This window comes from Musca autumnalis, unplaced genomic scaffold (assembly GCF_047663935.1).
Source record: "Musca autumnalis isolate F117 unplaced genomic scaffold, ASM4766393v1 scaffold_1, whole genome shotgun sequence".
Lineage (NCBI taxonomy): Eukaryota > Metazoa > Arthropoda > Insecta > Diptera > Muscidae > Musca > Musca autumnalis.
In genome coordinates, this window is record NW_027411644.1 from 38,839,884 (window position 1) to 38,864,554 (window position 24,671).

The 24,671-nt window shown below is 35.3% G+C and overlaps 1 protein-coding gene across 7 annotated transcripts in view; it reads left to right on the forward strand.

Annotated features, from left to right (window-relative positions):
• The first annotated feature begins 5,677 nt into the window (after positions 1–5,677).
• Positions 5,678–24,671, forward strand: part of LOC141397341 (kin of IRRE-like protein 1) — a 323,500-nt gene continuing 304,506 nt past the window's right edge. For 2 of the 7 annotated variants that reach the window (XM_073973502.1, XM_073973529.1), the window contains exon 1: positions 5,678–6,131. The gene's annotated coding sequence lies outside the window, so the exon portion shown is untranslated. Of the gene's footprint in view, positions 7,015–24,671 lie in introns of all 7 variants that reach the window. The other 5 variants (XM_073973488.1, XM_073973523.1, XM_073973509.1 and 2 more) reach the window with 3 other exon arrangements.

Below are 24,671 nucleotides of genomic sequence, written 5' to 3' on the forward strand. Positions count from 1 at the left end.
GAATCAATGCATCAGTAATTCCCATACAGTAGAATCTACAAAAAAATGACAAGATATATACTTGACTAACAGCAAAGCTTTCAAACCTTCGTCGAAATACACTTCTGGATAACGAAAACTGCCGTAGCTCTGCAGGAAGTTGATTCCACAAACGTGCAGAGCGAATAATGAAAGATCTTTCGTATAAAGATGTGGAAATAGGTGGAAAAATTAATTGTGTGTTTCTAGTAGATCTAAAGAAAACAAGCGGGTAGTTCAAAAATTACCGATTTATAAAGAAATGAAACAATTCGTTGCTGAACAAAAACATTAAAAAGTACTCCTAGGAAAATTATTGCCTGTTCCGAAATATGTTCAGATCGGAGCATGTTATATACATATCTTACAATCATGTTGAATAGTTTTTCTACTTTTACAAAAAGTTCATGCGTTGTATCCGATATCACTTCTATACCATAAGAAATTATCGATATTAACATAGAATATGCAAGCTTTTTCTTGACAAAGAGGGGCAAATAGAATTCAGTAGAATACAATTTCCGAAGCATATTAACTACTCTTGGGTATAACGCAAATTTATTCGCTGAAAAACCAAGTTTTGTGTCGAGTATAACTCCTAAACATTTTAAACGATCAACGAACTCAATCGACAGTCCATTAAGTTGTATATTAATACTACTATTCAGACGACACAATGGACCCAGAATCATTGCTTTGGTTTTAGAAACATTCACAACCAACGTGATATAGAGCATAAGGTAGTATTTATATCATGCTCTTACTGAGCGCTAGATTTACCTTTAAAAAGTGAATGTATGTCATCAGCATACAAAAATGGACGACAAATGCTATTACATAACGAACTTCCAATGTCATTGACGTATAAAACGAAAAGAAGAGGGCCTAAAATGGAACCTTGAGGTACCCCACTGTATATATTACATCTGCTGGAAATAACATCGTTATGGGAAACGTACTGAGAACGTCCCGACAAATAGGAACAAATTAACTTACAAGAAGTGCTATCAAACGCATTTTTACAGCGTAGCTTCTCTATTAACCTCGAATGGTCTACACAATCAAGAAGAACCGTTCCTAGAATCGTTTTATGTTCTCGAAAGTTGTTTATTGAAATCTTAGCTACATTTTTGTAGTTGACTATCCTTAATTTTTGGGCGGTTCGGTATCAGTGGACCGGAATCGGAGAAAAAAGTATAACAACCGAATATTTTCAAAAGTTTTTGGCTATTTTCACATTTAAGAACAGCTCATAGACATTTCGTATGTTCCAGAAAGTTATTTGCTGATATTTTTGCCACATTATTTTGGTTCATTGTGTTTTTGAATTTTGAACGGTTTAGTATATATGGAGCAGGGTCCAAGAAAAGAGGATAAAAATCGCATTTGATTTGCTATTTTGACCATTAAGAACCGTTTCTACAGAGTTCGTATGGTCTAAAAAGTTGTTTACTAAGATCTAAGGTACATTTTCCAAGTTGGTTGTTTGCTTCAATTTTGATCGGTTTTATATCTGTAGACTATAATTCGAAAAAAAATTAAAAGCGAAATTTGATCTTGACGATTTTGACCTTGAAGGTGAGGTTGAATGGATTTTATGTGTTCGCGATTATTATTCTTTAAGATGAGAGCTACAACTTTTCTTCTACGAGTAAACCGAAATTCTTAGCGGTTTAGAAGATATATGCCTGACAAAATGATCCCTTTTGACATCAAGCCCTTAGGTCTTTGGGGGCCCATAACGGCGAAAGTTAAAGTGATAGGGAAAAACGCCGGGACACGTATTTTTTTAATTTTTGGTCTTCTATCATGCCGCGGTGTCGGAACATGGTTAAAAAAATCATGACTCAAAAAATTACACACAGTGTTATTAAAAAAAGTTTTAAAAATCCCCCTTAATTCATTTAATCAATAAAAATTTAATTAATTAATGCCATTAAAAATCCATTTTATTTATTTTACAGTAATACGCCTTTAGTGTTTAAAATAATCTACGTTTATTAATTTTACAAAACAATCCACATAAAATGTTATATTAATTTAAATAAAACAAGTAAAAAAGCATTAAGTTCGGCCGGGCCGAACTTTTCATACCCTCCACCATAAAATATTCATTCCTGTCCCCAACTTTAAGGTAGTACGTTAAAATGTCACATAATGTACATAAAATGCTTCATTCTGGAGGCCCTTTTTTATGGTGCCTATATCTAACTGTTGACAATTTTTGGTGGGCTAGAAATTGGGAGGTACTGTTATATAGGGGCTATAATAAAATATGGTCCTATGTTGACAGTTTTTGATGGGAGCCTTTAATGTCAAATAACTCCTAATTCGGTTAAAAAATTTAGCTGGAATCCTCAAAATATCGAAAATCGGTACATAACGTGGGAACTTCAAATGTCATTAACAGCTAGTTCGGAGGTATCTGGGCTATACGAAAATATGAACTTAAATGAAAAATTTTTGTTGCAGAATTTTTTTTTGACTTTTAAATTTCAAATTACAGGAAGTTCGCTAAGGTACGGAAAATCGGGAGGTTTGTTTTGGGGATATACAAAAACATGGACCTACGTTCGGTTAAACATTTTAAGTAATATCCTCAAAGTACCGAAAATCGGGAAGTATCGTTTTATTTGGGCTATGTTGAAAATTGGTGATGCAGATGTGTGGTGACCACTACAACCTTCAAATGTCAAATTACAGTTATTTCTGATAAAATTGTAGTTAAAATTGCCAAATGGGCTACCGTTATATGGGGGCTATACCAAAACGTGGACCTATGTATGTCCAAAAATTGTGTTATATAAGTTTATTGACATTTAAGAACCCTAAATGTCAAATTATAGCTAAATCGGTCTGAAAATGTAGCTACAAAAGTCAAAATACCGCAAATCGAGGGGTACCGTTATATGGGGGCTATACCAAAACGTGGACCTATGTATGTCCACAACTTTTGTTATATAAGTTCATTGACATTTAAGAACCCTAAATGTCAAATTTTAGCTACATCGGTCTGAAAATGTAGCTAAAAACGTCAAAATACCGCAAATCGGAGGGTACCGTTATATGGGGGCTATACCAAAACGTGGACCTATGTCCACAAGTTTTGTTAAATAAGTTTATTGACACTTAAGAACCCTAAATGTTAAAATATAGCTAAGTCGGTCTGAAAATGTAGCTAAAAACATCAAAACACCGTAAATCGGGGGGCACCGTTATATGGGGGCTATACCAAAACGGGGACCTGTGTCCACAACTTTTGTTATATAAGTTTATTGATACATAAGAACCCTAAATGTCAAGTTATAGCTAAATCGGTCTGAAAATGTAGCTAAAAACGTCAAAATACCGCAAATCGGAGGGTACCGTTATATGGGGGCCATACCAAAACGTGGACCTATGTCCACAACTTTTGTTATATAAGTTTATTGACACTTAAGAACCCTAAATGTCAAATTATAGCTATATCGGTCTGAAAATGTAGCTAAAAACATCAAAACACCGTAAATCGGGGGGCACCGTTATATGGGGGCTATACCAAAACGGGGACCTGTGTCCACAACTTTTATTATATAAGTTAATTGATACATAAGAACCCTAAATGTCAAGTTATAGCTAAATCGGTCTGAAAATGTAGCTAGAAACGTCAAAATACCGCAAATCGGGTATAGCCCCCATATAACGGTACCCATATGGGGGCTATACCAAAACGTGGACCTATGTCCACAAGTTTTGTTATATATGTTTATTGACACTTAAGAATCCTAAATGTTAAATTATACCTACATCGGTCTTAAAATGTAGCTAAAAACGTCAAAATACCGTAAATTGGGGGGTACCGTTATATGGGGGCTATACCAAAACGTGGACCTATGTCCACAACTTTTGTTATATAAGTTTATTGATACATATGAACCCTAAATGTCAAGTTATAGCTAAATCGGTCTGAAAATGTAGCTAAAAACGTCAAAATACCGCAAATCCGGGGGTACCGTTATATGGGGGCTATACCAAAACGTGGACCTATGTCCACAAGTTTTGTTATATATGTTTATTGACACTTAAGAACCCTATATGTCAAATTATACCCAAATCGGTCTGAAAATGTAGGTGAAAACGTCAAAATACCGTAAATCGGGGGGTACCGTTATATGGGGGCTATACCAAAACGTGGACCTATGTCCACAAGTTTTGTTATATATGTTTATTGACACTTAAGAATCCTAAATGTTAAATTATACCTACATCGGTCCTAAAATGTAGCTAAAAACGTCAAAATACCGTAAATTGGGGGGTACCGTTATATGGGGGCTATACCAAAACGTGGACCTATGTCCACAACTTTTGTTATATAAGTTTATTGATACATAAGAACCCTAAATGTCAAGTTATAGCTAAATCGGTCTGAAAATGTAGCTAAAAACGTCTAAATACCGCAAATCCGGGGGTACCGTTATATGGGGGCTATACCAAAACGTGGACCTATGTCCACAAGTTTTGTTATATATGTTTATTGACACTTAAGAACCCTATATGTCAAATTATAGCCAAATCGGTCTGAAAATGTAGCTAAAAACGTCAAAATACCGCAAATCCGGGGGTACCGTTATATGGGGGCTATACCAAAACGTGGACCGATATATCCCATCTTCGAACTTGATCTTCCGACGGCTAAAAAAATTGTATTCCCCAATTTTCAGCGAAATCGGTCAACAAATGCGACCTGTACGTTGCGAACGGACGGACGGACGGACGGACGGACGGACGGACGGACGGACGGACATGCATAAATCGACTCAGAAAGTGATTCTATATATATCCCTAGAAGGAACTATGGGTCTATCTCGCTTCCTTTTGTATGTTACATACAAATGCACTAACGCATAATACCCCTTACCACATAGTGGTGTAGGGTATAAAAACCACATTTATTAATTTAAAAAAATATTTTTGTTAATTTTTACATGCTCTTTTATTATTTTTGTATTTTAAATTCATGCTTATTTATATTTTTATTTATTTTTTAAATCTGCGTTTATTAATTTTAAAATTTTTATTCCATATTTAATTTTTATTCCATATTTAATTTTATTCCACATTTATTGTTATTTATTATTTTAAATAAAAACTTTCATTAAGTTTTTGGAAAAATCTACGTTCTTTAATGTTTTAATAAAAATACTTATTTATTAGAAATAATTGAATATTTGTGTACTTTCCACTTATATCGGTAATATGTTCATTTTATCATTAAATTTAAATGACATTTAAGTTTAAAAAGTATTAAAACACAAGCTAAATATCAAAAAAGGTGCATGTCAAATTTCTCTTAAATAAGGTCTTGTTCTCTGTGCTACTCACAGCTAAGCCAAGCTATGTATTTAAATAACTCTTAGTTTCTATAATATCTTCTGTACAATTCCCATCACAAACAACTCTTATATAATTACCACTCTTATACTATCCAATATAACCAAAGATTTCTCTTGCTTGTGGGTAAAAAATAAGCTTTTTTCAAAATTACATTGTTGCCGTTAAGGACAAAACCATGAGAGACTGGAGAGCACAACACTACAGAGCATGTGCAGGAGATGAACACAAATTGTGTTGTTGTAGGTAAATGTTGTTGGACGAAAAAAAAACGAGAACATCTATACGTATTACTAACTGAAGGATTACCGAGGTGTAATAGTCGCATTTAGGATATGACATAGTCAGGACGTCTACTACGGGTAAACGACGGATACGGGCCAACTAAAAAAAGCTTTCCCTATAAAAGCTGAGTGAAACAAAAAATATATATTAAAACAAAAACAACAAAGTGAAGTGAAACACAAGTTAAAAGAAAGTTAAACACAGTGACACATACACGCTCGCACGCACTAACACAGTGTCACATTTTTTATGTGCAGAATCAGAATCAGTGAAAAGAATGAAAAACAAGGCAAGGTAAAGTTAACCCTGTGAAAAGCAAAGCAACAAAAAAGGGATGTGAAAATCTCTGCTAAAAAAATAAAACGACAACAACAAAGCATAGTCAGCAGAATCAGCTGCAGTACGACATACAATATAGTGAAACAGTAGGAAAAGTAATTGAAAACGGATTTAAGCAGGTAGTTATCCTGGTTGGCAGTGAACCAACCAAGCAACCAACCAACCATCCATCCTTTAGTTTATGCTGTCATTGTGAGAAAGTTTTTTTTTTGTGTGGAAGTTGTTGTCAACGTTGATGGTTTTGAGGTTGATGAGAATGATGATTGTGTTTTTGATGGAAAATAGATGAACCACCCATACCCCACACTTCTCTGCAGGATATGAGGAGGAAAATTGTGAAATTGTGCGTGTTAAATGTGTTATACTAGTGGCAAAACGAGACGTACAAACGAACGAGTGTCGTGAATGAAACTACAAAAAAATAAATAAACAACAAAAGCAATTTTAACTAACGAAAGGAGAAACGAATGCTAGGATCAAACAAACAACAATATTGCCCGAAAAGAATACAAAAAACAAAGGGAATAAAAGGAAAGATTCCTTTGTGTATCCCCAAATATTTAACCAAGAAAAATCAATAAAAAAAAACATAATTTTATTTGTTTTTGTTGTGGTGGTGAGAGTGCAAGTGTCACTAATTGAGAAATAAAATATAAGAAAAAGCAAACAAACGACAACAACAAAGGAATATAAAATACATAACAGGAACAACCAAAGGCATTGAGAAAGATATAAAAATACCAGTGTAAAATGTATGTATTAAATGTGTAAAGTGTTTAAATGTGAAATCTACAAAAATGTTCTAAATATAAGTTACAAAAATAACAAAAATTTTGGATATGAAACGAGTGTGAGCCAAGCAAGCATGTCAGCATAGATAAATTTATAGGAATACCAACAAAAACAACAACAGCAGCAGCACAAAACACCATCAATCTACTACACACGTTATCACAAAGATACAGATTCCTAGTGTTATTTGAAACAAACAACCGTCTGTAGGTTCGTGTTTCTAAAATGTTTTCTCGACACCCATACAACCTCCCCCAACCAAGGAATTACGAATATTTAGTTTTTTTTTTGCTTTTTTTGTGAATTCTGCAATACGACGGATATCTGTAATTAGTGAATAAATGAAGAGAAATAACAACAGTCTCTTTTATGTGTTGAAATTTTTGTCGTTTGCCTTAAATGAAACAGACAAAATAGTGTCAAAATCGAAGGACCAATGGTGGCATAAAGAGTAAATGCAATGTTGCTTAGGGCAAGCTGATAAGAGAGGAAGAGAGAAAAAATCACACAGAGAGTGTGAGGCAAAAAATAATTAAAAGAAACGTATTGACAGTGTTGCCATCATACAAATATTGTCACGGTGAAAGAGAGACTAATACCCAAATCAAGAAAACCATATAGGCAACCACTTGAAATATTAAGTTCGCTTTCAAAAATGGAAATGGAAAACTATCCAAGACCAGAAAAAACGTTTTTATAGTAGCTTAGTTTACAGCTTTTTCAGGCGTTTGTGGGAAAGATTTCAGGAACAGTGGATTTATTAGTTCTATACAGTACACTCGACTTGAATCCTCAATCCTTTGTTTATAAAATGGACACCAAAAAAAAAAAAACTAAACTGTATTAATTGGAACCACAACGACTACAATATATTGTGCATTAGTACAAAGATTTAGAATTTTTTGTGGGAAATGTAGTATTTGCTTGATAAGTGAATAAAATAAAATTTCACATTTAAAACATAAAAAGAAAATATAATTTAAAAAAATTAAGTTTCAGTGCTTTATTTAGAAATGCACTTAAAACTAGGAAATAATTTGTAACTTAGCATCAATAAATAGATTCTTTCTCATTTTCGATTGCTTGAGTGGAGTATTCCCCCATTGGCTCAACTTCATTTATTACCCTCTATTACAGAGAGTAATGTTTTTCAAAACGAACTGACAGTGTTGCAAAATTTTACTGATCGCTACCAATATCATGATTTCATCCCGGCGAAGGGAATTATCAATTGGCTTCTCAGTTTTTGAAATGATGCCTTTTTAGCGAAAAACCGAACTTTTTGAGTGTCTAGTATTCTCATATGAATGAGGATCACACTCACTTTTCGGCTTTTCCAAAGAAACACCCAAATCAAAATATTCTTTCTCAAGATGGAATCTCTCAAATAAAACGTTTGCCGTTTAATTTTGCCACCATTTATAATTTAAATTCAAGCGTATGTTTAAGAGATTTCATCATGAGAAACAATATATTTATTGAGGCTAAGCGACAAATTATTTCCTAGTTTTAAGTGCATTTCTACATAAAACACTGAAACTTATTTTTTTAATTATATTTTATTTTTAACTTTTTAGTAAATACATTTTTTGACCACTGAGAACAAAATTATAGTCAATTTAGGCCGAAAATTTAGATAAACACTTTAAAATGCCTGAAATCGTGTAGTACCGTTATATAAAGGCTATACCAAAACCTGGACTTATGTCCATAATTTTTGGTGGGGAAGTTTCTGTACCATTGGGGACTCCAAATGTCATGTTACAGCCAATTCTGGCTAAAAATGAAGCCAAAATCCTCATAATACTTGAAATCGGGTGGTAGCACTATATGGGGGCTATATCAAAACCTGGACCTATGTCATCAATTTTTGGTGGAGAAGTTTCTGTACCATTGGGGACTTCAAATGTCAAGTTACAGCAAATTCGGCCTCAAAATGAAAATAAAATCCTCAAAATACCTGAAATCGGGTGGTACCGCTATATGGGGGTGTAGGAAGAATTGGGCCCATATTCATGTATTGTCATCCAAATCTGAAAACTGTGCAAAGTTTTAGTCCGATTGGTCAACTGCATCTGTGTCAAAATTGAGTTACCAGATTTGAAAAGCAAGTTAAATAAAACACGTTAAAACTCTGTGAAATTGACCAATCTTTGTTTTAATTTCATACTCATGTATTGTCATCCAAATCTGAAAAGTGTGCAAAGTTTTAGTCCGATTGGCCAACTGCAGCTGTTTCAAAATTGAGTTCCCAGATTTGAAAATGGACCAATATTGGTCTTGATTCCATATTCATGTACGTATTGTCATCTAAGTCTGAAAAGTGTGCAAAGTTTCAGTTCGATTGGTCAACTGCAACTGTGTTAAAAATGAGTTACCAGATTTGAACTAAACGGACCAAAGCAAGTTAAATAAAACACTGTAACAAAACTGTGTTTGTATGGGTTCACATTTTTGGGGTACATAATTGGTTAGTATTATTAAAAAAACAAGTAAGCCAAGGCTATAGTCGGAAGAGGCCGACGATGTGATACCCTGCACCACTAACCCTGGGAATTAGCTTTCCACAAATCCAAAATTTCTTTATGGAAGAAATAACCGTATTGCGAGAAATAACTTTGTGGATTCGGGCACCGTATAACACCAAGCATCATAAACATCCCAGAAGGGACAAGAAAGACTTCTCACAAATCAATAAGTGAGTGTACCCCGATTCCTGTTCGCTCAATGATATGGGACCCAAAGCTTATCTCCGAGTTCGAACGGCGTGTCCTAAGACACCACTTGTGGACAGGTTTTACATGGCTGAAATACTCAGAAAATGTCGCCAACATTACTGAAGGGTATTTTCCCACCATTGAAAATTTGATGTTGCCTGGCTAGGGAATCGTTTTAAAAAAGTGGCAAAGCGACCCATGCTGCAATGTATGTATAAAAATCCAATTGGACAATTAATACGCTAGGGCACCATGTAATGTTCAATAAAGCAAAAACTGGGTATAAGAAAATATGGTTCTCTACACAAAACCCATTATATATTAAGCATTGGGCCCGTTGTCTAGCAGAAACCTTATTGCAATTTTCATCACGGGGAAGGTCATTATTTCTATTTTCATATGTAGTCTACTTTGCCGGTATATGCCCTCCAATAAATAAAATATATACCAAACATATTTGTTTTTGTATTTTTCATACAAAAGTAATGGTCCATTTCACCCGCTAAATAATATCAGATCATCATCCAAAATTGTAAGCATCTTCCTCTACCTAAGCTCTTACCTCGTGGAAAATTTCGTGACTATTGCGGTACAATTGCGGGCTCTAGCAATTGCAAGCTTCTTCTTTGTCACATACTCTTACCTTATTTAAAATTTCGAGGCGATCGGACTATCATTGCGACCAACAGACGGACGGACGGACACACATATCAAAATCGTTTTATCTCATCGAGATATGAACATTGGATATACACCATATGGGATCTCCGACGAATAGTTCGCGGTGTTACAAAAAAATTGTAAAATTGTGTTTTCCATTAAAAATAAGCGAAGGCTATAGTCGGGTCGGGGGCCGACTTTGTGGTACCGTACACCACTACCCCTGTGCATAAGGTTTTGACTGGTAAAATTCAAAATATTAAAATTGGGATTGCTTAGCGCCTTTGCTCTCAATGTCTTCATTAATACAGATAAATTTTGTTGAAACGCATTTAAGTGCATCGTCAGTACAACTCAAATAAAAAAATGGAAAAGTGGGATGTACGCCAACCATCAATAGGCTTTTGGTCTTTTGCCCAAATACATTTTTTTCACATTCCGACCCCTGAATAATATCATCACCATTATCAAAATCAATAGGTTTTTTCCTCTGTGGGACCCCTATTAACACCCAAAATTTCGTGACGATCCAATCAAAATTGCGACGTGAAGCGTGATTACAAAAAAAATAAAAAAAATTAGATGTATTACCGACTATTGCGATATCTCCGTTATTTGGCCACCTACGCCAACCTGTTTTACATCATTGTAAAGATGGGATTTTCAACATTCATAGTCAAACGTTGCTTTTGGAAGGTCCCCAACCAAAGCTGTGATATTCGTCTTTACTATTAAAATCGCAAAAATGAAAAGTTGTGTTCTATTAGCGGCTATTGCGATATGTTCGTTGTTTGACAACCTACGTTACATCGCTGCAAATTTGATATTTTCTACTTAAATTAGCAGGTTTTGCTTTTGATATACCCCTTAAAGAAGCGGAGATATTCGCTTTGAAATAAAACGTAGATTTTTCTCCAAATAAGTTTTTTGGCCATTCCGACCCCTGAATATTATCCGACCATTACCAAAATCAATAGGCTTCTTCCTCTGTAGGACCCCCAATAACCCGATCAAATTTGCTTTGGAAAAAACGTTGGTTGTTGCTCCAAATAAGTTTTATGACCATTCCCACCCCTAAATATTATCCGACCATCACCAAAATAAGCTTCTTCCCCTCCGGGACCCTCATCAACACCCAAAATTTGGTGACGATCCGATAAAAAATTGCGACCTGTAGCATGATTGCAAGGTTTAGATGGACAGACGGGCGGACGGACGGACAGACGGACACGCATAGCCAGATCGACTCAGCTCGTCGAGACAATCATTTTGGTACGTATAAGTATGGGCCTACGACCATTATTTCGATGCGTTACAAACTTTTTGGGCAAAACCAACTTATAATACCGTCCCCACATAGTGGTGCAGGGTATAATGAGTACACCCCGATTCATATTGGTTCAATGATATGGGACCTACTGTTTATCGCCGAGAACGAACGGCGTGTCCTAAGATACCACTTGTAGAGGAGTTTTACATGGCTGAAATACTCAGAAAAGGTCGCCAACATTACTGAGGGGTTCAAAAATTGATGTTGCCTGGCCAGGAAATGTTTGTGCAACAAAATTATTTATATCATACATTTCTATTAAATATTATAAAATTGGAAAATTGACATTGTTTAGCCCCTTCTGCTACATCATTAAATTATCTTTGAATAACCGGTTCCTTTTTGGAATACAAATATTCCCAATTACAATGACACTCCTCCAATTTATTAAACACAACAAATGCTATATAAAAATTGTCAAAGGGAAAATTGTGAAATTATTGAAGATCTATCGTCCAAAAATTGTGCACTTGTGCCATAATTATGCTTGATAATGCACACGGTTTTGTGCATTTCAGGGTGATATCATTGTGATATAAACTTATATATGAGTGAAAGATAAAAAAATTTGTTTCCCTGAAGCCAAGGTTTGCACTATTATAATACGAGAACTATTGTAGTTTACCAGTAGCTATGACTACTACTATGCGTACTACTTTACGCAGTTGAGACATGGACCATCAAAATTGCAGATGAGAAAAAACTTGAATCCTTCGAGATATGGGTCTACCGAAGGATTTTAAAGATACCATGGACTGATCATGTAACAAACCAGGACGTTTTACGCAGAATGGGTTTAGATAGACAATTGCTGCGACATGTCAAAGCTCGGAAAATTGCATATTTGGGACATCTGATGCGAAATGAAAAGTATAAACTCCTGCAAACCATCATAAAGGGCAATGTAGAAGGAAAAAGAGGAAGAGGCAGGAGAGAATTGAACTGGCTGAAAAACATACAAGATTGGACAGGCTGCCATGATGAAAGAAGCATGATTTCGGCGGCAAAAAATAGAGAGCTGTTTATGCCTGTATAATATAAAATAAAATAGCATAACACATTTATAATAATACTGTATGATCGCTTATATCCGGATAACGGATTTGCAAATAAAGAAGAAAGATGACTACGAGGGCTGAACGATAACTATCTGGCCTAACAATGAAATCGCGAATATTTACCATCAAAAACTATTTTATTGTTAAATAGTCTCCATCATGATTTATACATTTTTCGTCCGCTTAAACCTATTGCCGAAGCACTTTTTCCACTCCTATTGAGACACCTCCAAAACATGGTTTTTGATCGCATTTACAGCATCTTCAGGCAACAAAAATCGTAGACCACGCCTTTTTTTCTTGATGTGCTGGAATCAAATGAAGTCATTGAATCCCCAGTCAAGGCTGTACGACGGATGACCCATCACTTCCACGTTTTGTCCGGTCAAACAGGCGCTAGTTTCAATCGATTTTTGATAGCCCACATTGTCATGATGCAGAATGGTTTGTCTTCTCTTGTTCGTTTTTCGAAATTCTCAGGAGACTTCAGGCAAACAAATAATAGTGTACCACTCAGAATTAACAGTCCTATATTTCTCAAGCCAACAGACAACCTTTTGCTTCGAAGTGCTTCTTACATGAACAACTTCCGTTTGATTTGGCTCGCTGTCGAAGACCCAAACGGCCGATTCCTGCATTTGTTTTAGGCTCCTAAGCATAAATCCTAGATTCGTCATCTATGACGATCTTATAAACGTCGTTTGAAGCACCGCGATCGATTTTATGCTCAATTTCTTTGAACCAATTCAAACTTTGCTGGATCTAACGAGAAAAATCTATTTTTGCGGACAAATGTTAGTTGGTGGAAGAAATGCCCAAGAATGCCTCTATTTCACGGTATTTAACATGGCGACCTCGCATTATCCGTTAATGCACGGCATATTTTTTCTGGCACAAGGACAAATTTTGGGCGACACTCACGACCTTCGTTTTTGGCGAGTGCCGACCACAGTTGAATTCATTAAACCACTGTCATGAGTAAGTCTAGGCTAAGAAATGTCAAACTATCCAAAAAAATTCAAATGGCGCTGGCAATACGCGGTTTTGCCTAGGACAGGTAGTTTTCGTGCAGCCCTCGTAATGCTTGATCAAATTAAGTGTTTTTGAACAAAGCTCGAAAATTTGACAAAAAAATTTATTTGCGTGAAAGTTATGACCGCGTAAATGAATAGGTAAAAAGCTAACGAGGTTTTTTACATTGCTATTCTATTGCTGGTTAAACCATTCAAATGACGGACATCTGTCCAAAGTAAAAGTAGAAGAATACAAAGTGAAGATTGCACTTCTAATGTATCACTTTTCAAAATTTACACTGCATCCACTTTTTAATGGTGCTGACATTTTGATTTTAGTTGCTTTTTTATTTGTGATTTAACTGGGACGCGCATTCAGGTGTTTCAAAATACCAATAATAGGATTAAAGTACTCGCGATTACGCATAATTTGATATGTACATTGACAATGTAGTCCACACAGCATCACAGTAATTTACTGCCAAAGCCAACATTTAGTTCAATATTTTTTTTTCTAAAAAACCTATTTTTTGGGTGCACTATATACGATATTCTTTTGGGTGGTGCTTGTGTCCCGCGATAATTTAGTTCCCGATCATATAAATCATAGATCGAGAAAATCCATCCACTAGAACGGCGGAAATGGCTAATGCAAAATTAAAAAGATTCGAAAAATATTTTTGAAAATATCGCGGATTAATTTGCGTTTTCTGTGGATCGTTTCTTTTTCAGTTAAGAAATTGACACACAACACGCGTTTTGGGGAAACAGAGTTTTAAAAATTTTAGTGTTATAGAAGCTGTATCCGATTTATCCAAAAAATTGATTGTGAGTGCAAATCTACGGTTCTTGATAGATTTAATTAAAATCGGTTGGTTAAGCGACCCCATGCTGCAATATACGTATAAAAAATCCAATTGGACAAGTAATACGATATGGCTCGACGAAATTTGCAATAATGCAAAAACTGGATTTTCTCCGTCATGATAGGGATAATTGGTAGCATGGGAGGGAAATGTGGTTCTCTACACAAAACCCATTATATATTAGGCAGCAGGCCCGTTATCTAACAAACATGTTATTACAATTTGCATTAGGGGAAAAGTCAGTAGTTCTTTTTATACCCTCAGCATTTATGCTAACGAGTGTATATACACTTTCATACGGGCAAAATGTGCCTCATCGAAATAATGGTTTTAGACCCCAAGTATGTTTGGACGAAATGTGTTTCAGACAAATTGGAGTTGATTTAGCCACCATGTCCGTCCGTCTGTCTGGCTGACTGGAGCGCACAATAACTCTCGAACGGATCAACCGATTCGGTCCAAGATTGGGCTTTCGCAATATTTTATTCAAACTTAGTTTAAGTTCGAAGATGGGTTATATTGGTCCACTCATTCCGGTACCTCCCCCACAAAAGTTCGGAAATATTCGGAAAATTTGTGCACACTATAACTTTTGAGGGAATTAACCGATTTGGTCCATACTTCGCACATCGTGAAATTTCTACCAGACTTAGATGATGTTCCAATATGGATTCAATCCACTTCTTCGGGTACCTCCTGCACAAAATTTTGGAAAAATTTAGTTTAGGATCTGCTTTCGAATCGCTTTGATTTTTGTTGTTGCAACTTCTATTCACTGTCCTCTATATGACAGTACAAGTTTCAACAGGTGCAAGTTCATACTTCCTGAGAAAATAGCCTGAAAGGTGCAAAATACCCCTATGACAACGTGTGTGGTGGTTGCAGCGCAAGATAACTCTTCAACAGATATGCCGATTCGGTCCAAAATTTAGCCTTCGTAATATTTTGTCCAAGCTTGCTTTAAGTTCGACGATAAGCCATATCTGTCCCCTCTTTCAGGTACCTCCCCCACAAAAGTTCGAAAATGTTCGGAAAAAAGCTTAGTTTAAGTTCGACGATAAGCCATATCGGTCCACGCCCTCAGGTACCTCCCCCACAAAAGTTCGAAAATGTTTGGAAAAATTGTGCGCATGATAACTCTTGAAGGGAGTGACCGATTTGGTCCATACTTTGCACATCGCGAAATATCTATCAGACTTAGATGAGGTTCCAATATGGACACAATCGATTCACTACTTCGGGTACCTCCCCAAAATTTTGCATAAGTTCACTATAAGACCCACTCCCACAATATTAGTGTCAGATTATAGATTTTGATATCCTAGAAAGCTTTTTAGTTGACCTTGTGCATAACACACCTTCCTGGGTGTCGATAAATTCACATTTTTCCTGGGATATCTCAGGAAGTTAATAGATTCCTCGGAATTCTTGGCTCAAATTACATACAGACGACCTTGAATTGTGTTTTAATATGGTGTTATATAATCCTTGGACACCAATTGAATCAGAAATGTACAATTATCCGATACTTTCCGACCCTATATTGACGGTAATGGTCATAATACGAAAACTACGTTGTTCACAGTGTAAATTGCATGCTTTTTGGTAGTGATTATATTTTGATGCTTTGGGAGCAGGTTTTTAACGGAATATTTCACATTTCTGATTCAATTGGTGTCCAAGGATTATATAAGACCATATTAAAACACAATTCAAGGTCTTCTGTATATAATTTGAGCCAAGAATTCCGAGGAATCTATTAACTTCCTGAGATATCCCAGGAAAAATGTGAATTTATCGACACCCAGGAAGGTGTGTTATGCACAAGGTCAACTAAAAAGCGTTCTAGGATATTGTGGCTTTTGTATACTCAAATACCTAAAACGGAAAGAAATCGGCAAGGGTCCGCTTTAAAGAGCTATACAAGAAGTTTGGCATTAAATAACGGCGTATAACACCCAAAAATTATTTTTTTTTCTCTAAAATATATCTCGGACACCCAGGCACATTCGCCAAAACAATGAAATGTATAAATTTTGCTGCTAATTCCATAAATTGTACGATAGTACTCATATTTCCTTGGGGCGTATGTATACTTTTGTAAGTATCATTTTTTGGTTTTTGTAAAATTTACCGTTATTTATATTATGGAATATACTTTTGTTGTATTAAATATTGTTTATTAGTGAGACGAAATAAACCTGTGTACTTGGAATTTCATAAATATCATTACTTTTTCTAAAACCCGAGATTTATGGGGCGTACGTATACTTATGTAAGACTGTGTAAATAAGAACATGTCTAACCTTGAAGTCAGTTGGTAATATAGCTTTAAAACAAATTTCCATAAGATTGTGAATGTTCTTTGAATAGACTGGTTGTTAAGATTTATTATTTCTATCTACATCCTTATCACAGAATTTATTGTTCATATTTAAAAATTAATTCTTAAGATCATAATAAATTTAGGTAATTTCTTAAAGATTTTGGTCGTTTAATCTAGCAGTCTTAGTTATAAAATTAATTTCTGCAATACATACATCAAGAAAAAAAATATACGAAATGAAAATGAGGAATTTTATGCTGTGATGAATTTGGCAAGAAAAAAATTGCTAGATTACGAAAAGAACAACAAAAAAATGAATTTTAATGAATTTTTCATTTTGGCTGGTGCTGCTTGCTGTCATGTATTTGACTCGTTTGTTTGGTGGCATGCCTAACTGCTTGTCAGCCAACCAGCCACCCAGCTATACAACCAAACAACAACCATCTACCCTCTCACTTCCGCCGACAGTGTCTTTTCGCCTTTCACCGAGAATAGCAAAATGAAGCTTTAAATACAGAATAAACGCGACAAAATACATAAATATACTGCAGCGTTATTATAGACAAACACAGACACAAACTCTCACCTATACAAGTATATATCTATGTTCGCTTTCATATTTCGTTTTTCAACTTCCTCCTCTACTGCTACTACTTCCCCTTCCACCATTTTTTTTCAGTTTACCTTTTTCTAATTACATGTTCACGGTTATTTCCAACCAAAAAATTGGAGAAAAATGAAATGAAAGGAAAGAATGAAAAAAGTAAATAAATAAAAATTAAGTGACAAAAGCTTTCAATATCATAAGCAGACATCTTTAGGAGCTGTTAGAGAGCTACATCGAGACAGGTGGATGGTTCGTTGGTTGTTTGTGTTTGGGATGAATGAAGGAATGTCTTTCATTATCGAAACATTACATCTATTGCTTCATTTATTACAAAAAAATAATGCAGATGGGTCGGAGGGTTTATTTTTTCTTTCGTAAACGAAATTTCGGTTTAAGTAAATGTAATTGGAGGTTAATATAGACATTAAAATAACATTTTAGATAATAAGTTGATACAATCGAGGGGGAGGAAATTTTGTATTACATATTTTGGCATTGGGGCCGTGAATTTTCGGAGATAAAATTAACACAAACAAAACAAAAAATTAACACAAATTAGATAATTTGTTCGTTAGAAGAACACATTTTATGTTTTATATTGCTTTAGAAAGATGATATTCTATAGGAAGAAGACCTTTTAAAAAAAGAAGATCTACAAAATGTTTTCTATTTCAAGAAGACCTAGAAACAAACTTCTTTGGAAAGAATACTTTCAAAAGGTCTTCTTTAGGATGAAGGGCTACAGAAGGTTTTCTCGATGAAGACGAAATTCCAAAGATTTCCTCTTCAAAATCTCTTCTTTAAGAGAAAGCGTTCCATAGTTATTCTATGGAAAAAAGACCTTAATATGTCTTCTATGGAAAGAAGACTTTTAAAAGGTCTTCTTTGGGAAGAATTTTTTTAGAAGTTCAAAGAAGTCTTTCAAGGCGTTTTCTTTGGCAAGATCACCATCAAAAGGATTTCATTGACCAAATAGCCCTCAAAAAGGTCTTCTTTGACAAGATAACCTTTAAAAAGTCTTCTATAAGAGCAAGACCTTCAAAACGTCTCCCGCAAGAAGATTAATAAAGTTTTCTTTAGAAAGAAGACCTTCTAAAGTTCTTCTACAAAAAGTAGACCTCCGCGTCGTTGAGGATACGACCTTCAATGGCGAGAAGACCTTCTAAAGGTCTTCATAAAGAAGAAGTCCTTCAGAAGGTCTTCTTTGAGAAGAAGTTAAGAAGAAGAACTTCAAAAGTTCTTCTTTGGTGAGAAGACCTTTAAATTTTTTTTTTTTTTAGAAGAAGACTTTAAAATTTCATCTTAAAAATTTTTCATCTATAGGGGGAAGACCTTCTAAATTCCTTAATAAAGAAGAAGTCCTTCAGAATGTCTTCTTTGAGAAAAAGTTAAGGAGAAGAAGAACTTCAAAAGGTCTTCTTTGGTAAGAAGACATTTAATTTTTTTTTTTTTTTTTTTTTTTTGGGGAAGAAGACCTGAAAGTTTTCTAAAAATCACAGAAGGTCTCCAACAATGGGAAGAAAGGCTTATTCTTTAGGAAGAAGACTGACAAAAAGGCCCTCTTCGTGGTGAAGAACATCAAAAGATCCTGCTTTAGAAGAAGATCAAGTCAAAACGTCTTTTTTGAGAATAAGTTCTTCAAAAGGTCTTCTTTAAAAGAAGACTTTTAAAGGAGTTCTTACAAGAGCTCCTAGACGTCTACTATGCGAAGAGAGGGTCCTTCATTGCAAAGAAGACGTTCAAAACGACCCCATTGGGTCAAAAGAAGAAAAAGATACTAAAGGTCTTCTATGGAATGAAGATCTTCCAAAGGTCTTCTTTGGTAAAGAAGACCTTCAAAAGGTCTTCTTTAGGAAGACGGTCTTTAAAAGGTCCTTTTTGTGAAGATCTTCAAATGTCCTCATTGAGACGTAGACCTTCAAAAGGTTTTACTTGGGAAGAAGACCTACAAAAAGTCCTTTTTAGGAAGAATAACTTCAAAAGGTCTTCATTGGGAAGAATACATTCAAAAGGTTTTCTTTGAGAATGTTTCCTATGGAATAAAGAGTTCCTACTATGGGAAGGAAGGCTTATTCTTAGGCCCACCTCGGTAGGGAGACTTTTAAAGACCTTGAAAGATCTTCTTTGAGAAGAAGACATTCAAAAGTTCTTCTTTAGGAAGAAGAAGTTCAAAAGGTAATTTTCGAGAAAAAGACCTTCAGTTTCTGTTCTTTGGGAAAACGTCTTTCAAAAAGTCCCTTTGGGAAAGAAGACCTTCTAAAGGTCTTTTATGGAAAGATGACCTTCAATAGGTCCTCATTCAGAAAAATACCTACAGAAAGGCTGTTTTTTGAAAAAATCCTTCAAATGTCCCTCCATGAGAAGAAGACGTTCAAGGTATCTTCTTTTGGAAGAAGACCTTCAAGAGGTCTTCTTTGGGAAGAAGACCTTCAAAGTAACCCCATTAGATCAAGAGAAGAAGAAGATACTAAAGGTCTTCAATGGGAAGTATATCTTCAAAAGCTCTTCTTTGGGAAGAAGACCTTCAAAAGCTCTTCTTTGCGAAGAAGACCTTCAAAAGGACCTCATTCACAAAAAGGCCCTCAAAAGGTCTTTATGGAAAGATGACCTTCAGAAGGTCCTCATTCAGAAAAACACTTCAGAAATAATTTTTTGAAAAAAGTCCTTTAAATGTCCCTCCGTAAGAAGAAGACATTCAAAATGTCTTCTTCGGGAAAAAAAGACCTTCAAAAGGTCCTCATTGAGAAGAAGATTTTTGGGAAAAAGACCTTCAAAACGACCCCATTGGGTCAAGAGAAGAAGAAGATACTAAAGGTCTTCTATGAAAAGAAGATCTCCTAAAGGCCTTCTTTGGGAAGAAGATCTTCAAAAGGTCTTTTTTGGGGGAAGGTCTTCAAAAGGTCCTTTTTGAGAAGAAGATCTTCAAAAGGCCTCATTGAGAAGAAGACCTTCAAAAGGTTTTCCTTAGGAAGAGGGCCCACAAAAGGTCCTTTGTGAGAAGGATAACTTCAAAAGGTCTTCATTGGGAAGAATATAATCAAAAAGTTTTCTTTGAGAAGGTTTCCTATGGAATAAAGAGTTCCTACTATGGGAAGAAAGGCTTCTTCTTAGGAAGATGACCGACATAAGGGCCCACCTTGGTAGGGAGACTTTAAAAGACCTTAACAGACCTTTTTTGAGAAGAAGACCTTCAAAAGGTCTTCTTTGGAAAGAAGAAGTTCAAATGGTCCTCTTTGAGAAAAAGTCCTTCAATTGGTGTTCTTTGGAAAAAAAGTCTTTTAAAAGGCCCCTTCGGGAAGACTGAGAAGAAGATTTTGAAGAGGTATTCTTTGGGAAGAACCCATTGGGTCAAGAGAAGAAGAAGATACTAAAGGTCTTCTATGGGAAGTAAATCTTCAAAAGCTCTTCTTTGGAAAGAATACCTCCAGAAGGTCTTCTTTGGGAAGAAGGTCTTCCAAAAATGCTTTTTGAGAAAAAGATCTTCAAAAGGTCCTCATTGAGAATAAGACCTACAAAAGGTTTTCCTTGGGAAGAAGGCCTACAAAGAATTACTTCAAAAGCTCTCCATTGGGAAGAATACATTCAAAAGGTTTTCTTTGAGAAGGTCTCCTATGGAATAAACAGTTCCTACTATGAGAAGAAAGGTTTCTTCTTAGGAAGATGACCGACACAAGGCCGACCTTGGTAGGGAGACTTTAAAAGACATTTACAGATCTTCTCTGAGAAGAAGACCTTCAAAAGGTCTTCTTTGGGAAGAAGAAGTTCAAAAGTTCCTCTTTGAGAAAAAGACCTTCAATTGGTGTTCCTTGGAAAAAAGTCTTTCAAAAGGTATACTTTGAGAAGAATACCTTCAAAAGAACCTCTCTGACAAAAGGACTTCTAAATGTCATTTTATGGAAAGATGACCTTCAAAAGGTCCTTATTCAGAAAATCACCTTCAGAAAAAATTTTTTGAAAAAGTACTTCAAATGTCCCTCCATGAGAAGAAGACGTTCAAAAGGTCTTCTTAGGGAAAAAGACCTTCAAAAGGTCCTCATTAAGAAGAAGATATTCAAGAGGTCTTCTTTGAGAAGAAGACCTTCAAAAGGCCTTCTTTGGGAAGAAGGTCTTCAAAAGGTGCTTTTTGAGAAGAAGATATTCAAAAGGAAGAATAACTTCAAAAGGTCTTCATTGGGAAGAAAAGCTTCAAAAGGTTTTCTTTGAGAAGGTTTCCTATGAAATAAAGAGTTCCTAATATGGGAAGACAGACTTCTTCTTAGAGAAGATGACCCACACAAGACCCACCTTGGCAGGGAGACTTTAAAAGACCTTAACAGATCTTCTTTGAGAATATTACCTCCAAAAGGTATTTTTTGGAAGTAGAAGTTCAAAAGGTCCTCTTTGAGAAAAAGGTCCTCTTTGGTAAGAGAACCTTTAAAAGGACCTCATTGACAAAAAGGCCTTCAATGGTCCTCTTTCAGAAAAACATCTTCAGGAAGACTTTTTTAAAAAAGTCCTTCAAATGTCCCTCCATGAGAGGAAGACAGTAGTTAGTAAATATACGTTCTGAATCAAAGGAAAATGCCGACATAATGTAAACAAATATGTAATTTGATACTTTATGTAAACAAACAAACACGTGGGTGGTACACTGAGAAGATATGTATGTATGTGTGAGTGTGGGAAAATTCTTGGAATTCCGTCTGTCCGTCCGTAATGTAAACAAATAACACGTGTTACCATGAGGCAATTCTAGGAATTCCGTCCGTCCGTCCGTCCGTCCGTCCGCGTGACCGTGGGAACTTTTTGGAATTCCGTTTGTCCGTCCGTCTATAAGCATGCTCAATTATGCTTAAAATCAACGTGGGTGGTCCTCTTTGTCCGTCCGTCTGCTGACCGTGGGAACTTTTTGAAATTCCGTTTGTCCGTCCGTCTGTCCATAAGCATGCTCAATTATGCTTAAAATCAACGTGGGTGGTCCTCTTTGTCCGTCGGTCTGCTGACCGTGGGAACTTTTTGGAATTCCGTTTGTCCGTGGGCATGCTCAATCAAGATTAAAATCAACGCCTGTACGTCCGTTTGCCAGTTCATTGATCTAATTTCCCAATGTTGTGAAATAAATGAGTCATCATCAGCTGGGTTTAAATAAAAATGAATGAAACTGTACTCAAAAAGAATTTCTTTGAGTGCATAAATCAAAAAGATCCAAATGAATTCATTTGGATCTTTTCGATTTGTTTATTTCAGAAGTCAAGTAAAGAATTAGCAAAGACTTGAATATTGGATTGAAGGGATGCTTTGGTATATTAAAGCATATGTGGGTGCGTGTGTATGTTTGATTCTTTGTAGTTATGAGGCATTAAGGGGAGTACACACTAACAGTCAAAACTGACAGTCAACGTACTTTTAGGTCAATTTTCCGGAAAATAACAACTTTTATTTATCTAAAAACGTTTGAAATACAATATTTACGGTATTATTTAGAGATTTCAAAAGATATTTTTCAGTTAGGCTTTGATATTCACGAAATAGACCTCGATGACTGTCAGTTTTGCTTGCCAATGTGTACTATACTTTATGTTGCAACACTTTGTTATGAGTAAGAGGCTGAAAGGGGAAAGCATCGAATGCTTTAAGACTAGCTAGACCATTGACCATATGTTTGTATGAATGTTGCCCTTCGATTGAAGCAGTGACCATTGTTGAGGTAATGAGTTTATATGTACATATGTTTGTGTGTATGCCGTATGTTTCCTTTGCTTTGGATTGGATCAGCAGCCACGATCGCTTTATTGTATGTTTGTGTGTATGTCGTTTGGTTCTTTTTCCTTTCCTTTAAATCAGCAGGCGTAATTGTCGCCTTTAACGAAAGCAAAAGGCGACAAGTGGCTGGGCCTATCTGCTGTGTTTGAATATGAATTCGATCGATCTTTTCGATTTGTTTATTATTATTATTCGATGAAGGCGACAAAGTCTTTAATATTGAATTGAAGGGTGGATTGAATTTTTGGTTGCTTCAAATTGATCTTTGCAATGGATTTGGATATGAATGCAAATGTGATTAGGGAAGTTAAGGGGGATGGGGGAACCAATGTGTACAAATAAGAAATCGATGACCATTGTTGAGGCATAGCGTTTGTATGATATGTATGTATATTTGTCTTCACATTGACCTTGAAAAGGAATATGTTAAGATTATAACGTTGAATTCCTTACATCTGTGTATGGAAAAGTGAAGATAGGTTTATTTTAGGAGAGTGAAGGGGGAAAGGGGAATAGCGAAAAATCAATCTTTACAAATAAGAAATCGACAAGAACTTTTAGTTGACTTAACATATGTATGCTTAATGAATTCCACAATATTGTGAAATTCATGTTCTTTTCGATTTGTTTATTTCAAAAGTCAAACTAGGAATCGTCAAAGACTTGAATATGGAATTGTAGGAGTGGTTTGGACATAAGTGGATCTTTGCAGTTGTGAAGAATGTATGACATTAATGCTCCACATGAATTCGTTAGATTTTTTAGATATGTTTGTTTGGAAGTCAAATTAAGATTCGGGTTATTGGAATATACAAATGTGGGTGCGTGTGTATGTTTTATTCTTTACAGTTATAAGGAAAGTATGGAATTATGCTGCAACACTGGTTTACATTATGATTAAGGGATTTTAGGGGGGGAATGCAGGGAAAGAATAGAATTTACTTTAAGCTTTGTTTAAGCATTGTTCTGCGACTATTCGATTGAAGCAATGATCATTGTTGAGGCATTATTATGTATGACCATCAACTTTATGTTGTTATATGTTTACATTAAAACAAAAGAAGGAATCATTGATTTTTCATTCAGTATTACTCAATATCCAATTTTGTTATTACTATGGATTATTGGACCTTTTCAAAGATAAGAAATGTGGCTGGAACATCAAATAGAGGCAAAAGTATGCTTCAACTTGACCTTGAAATAAAATTTGAAAATATGCTTATGTTGCTTTTTTTTTATCACAACATCTAAATATCACCCCATTTCTCCGCAATTTAATACACAAATTATGAAAAACAAAAATCTCACTCTTCATTAACATTTAAGATCTATAAATGCATACATATATTGTAATAATTTTATTAGTCAGAAACATACTTTCAAACTGTTACAATATGGATTCTCAATATATCCTTCCTGAAATCTTTATGGAAAGCACATTAAGGGAGTCGAAGGATATCGAAGCAGACAAATATTTGTTAAGAATAACGGATGATATTCAGGCGGAATTCTATATAGCACATGGTTTGAAAACGGACAGAAACAGAA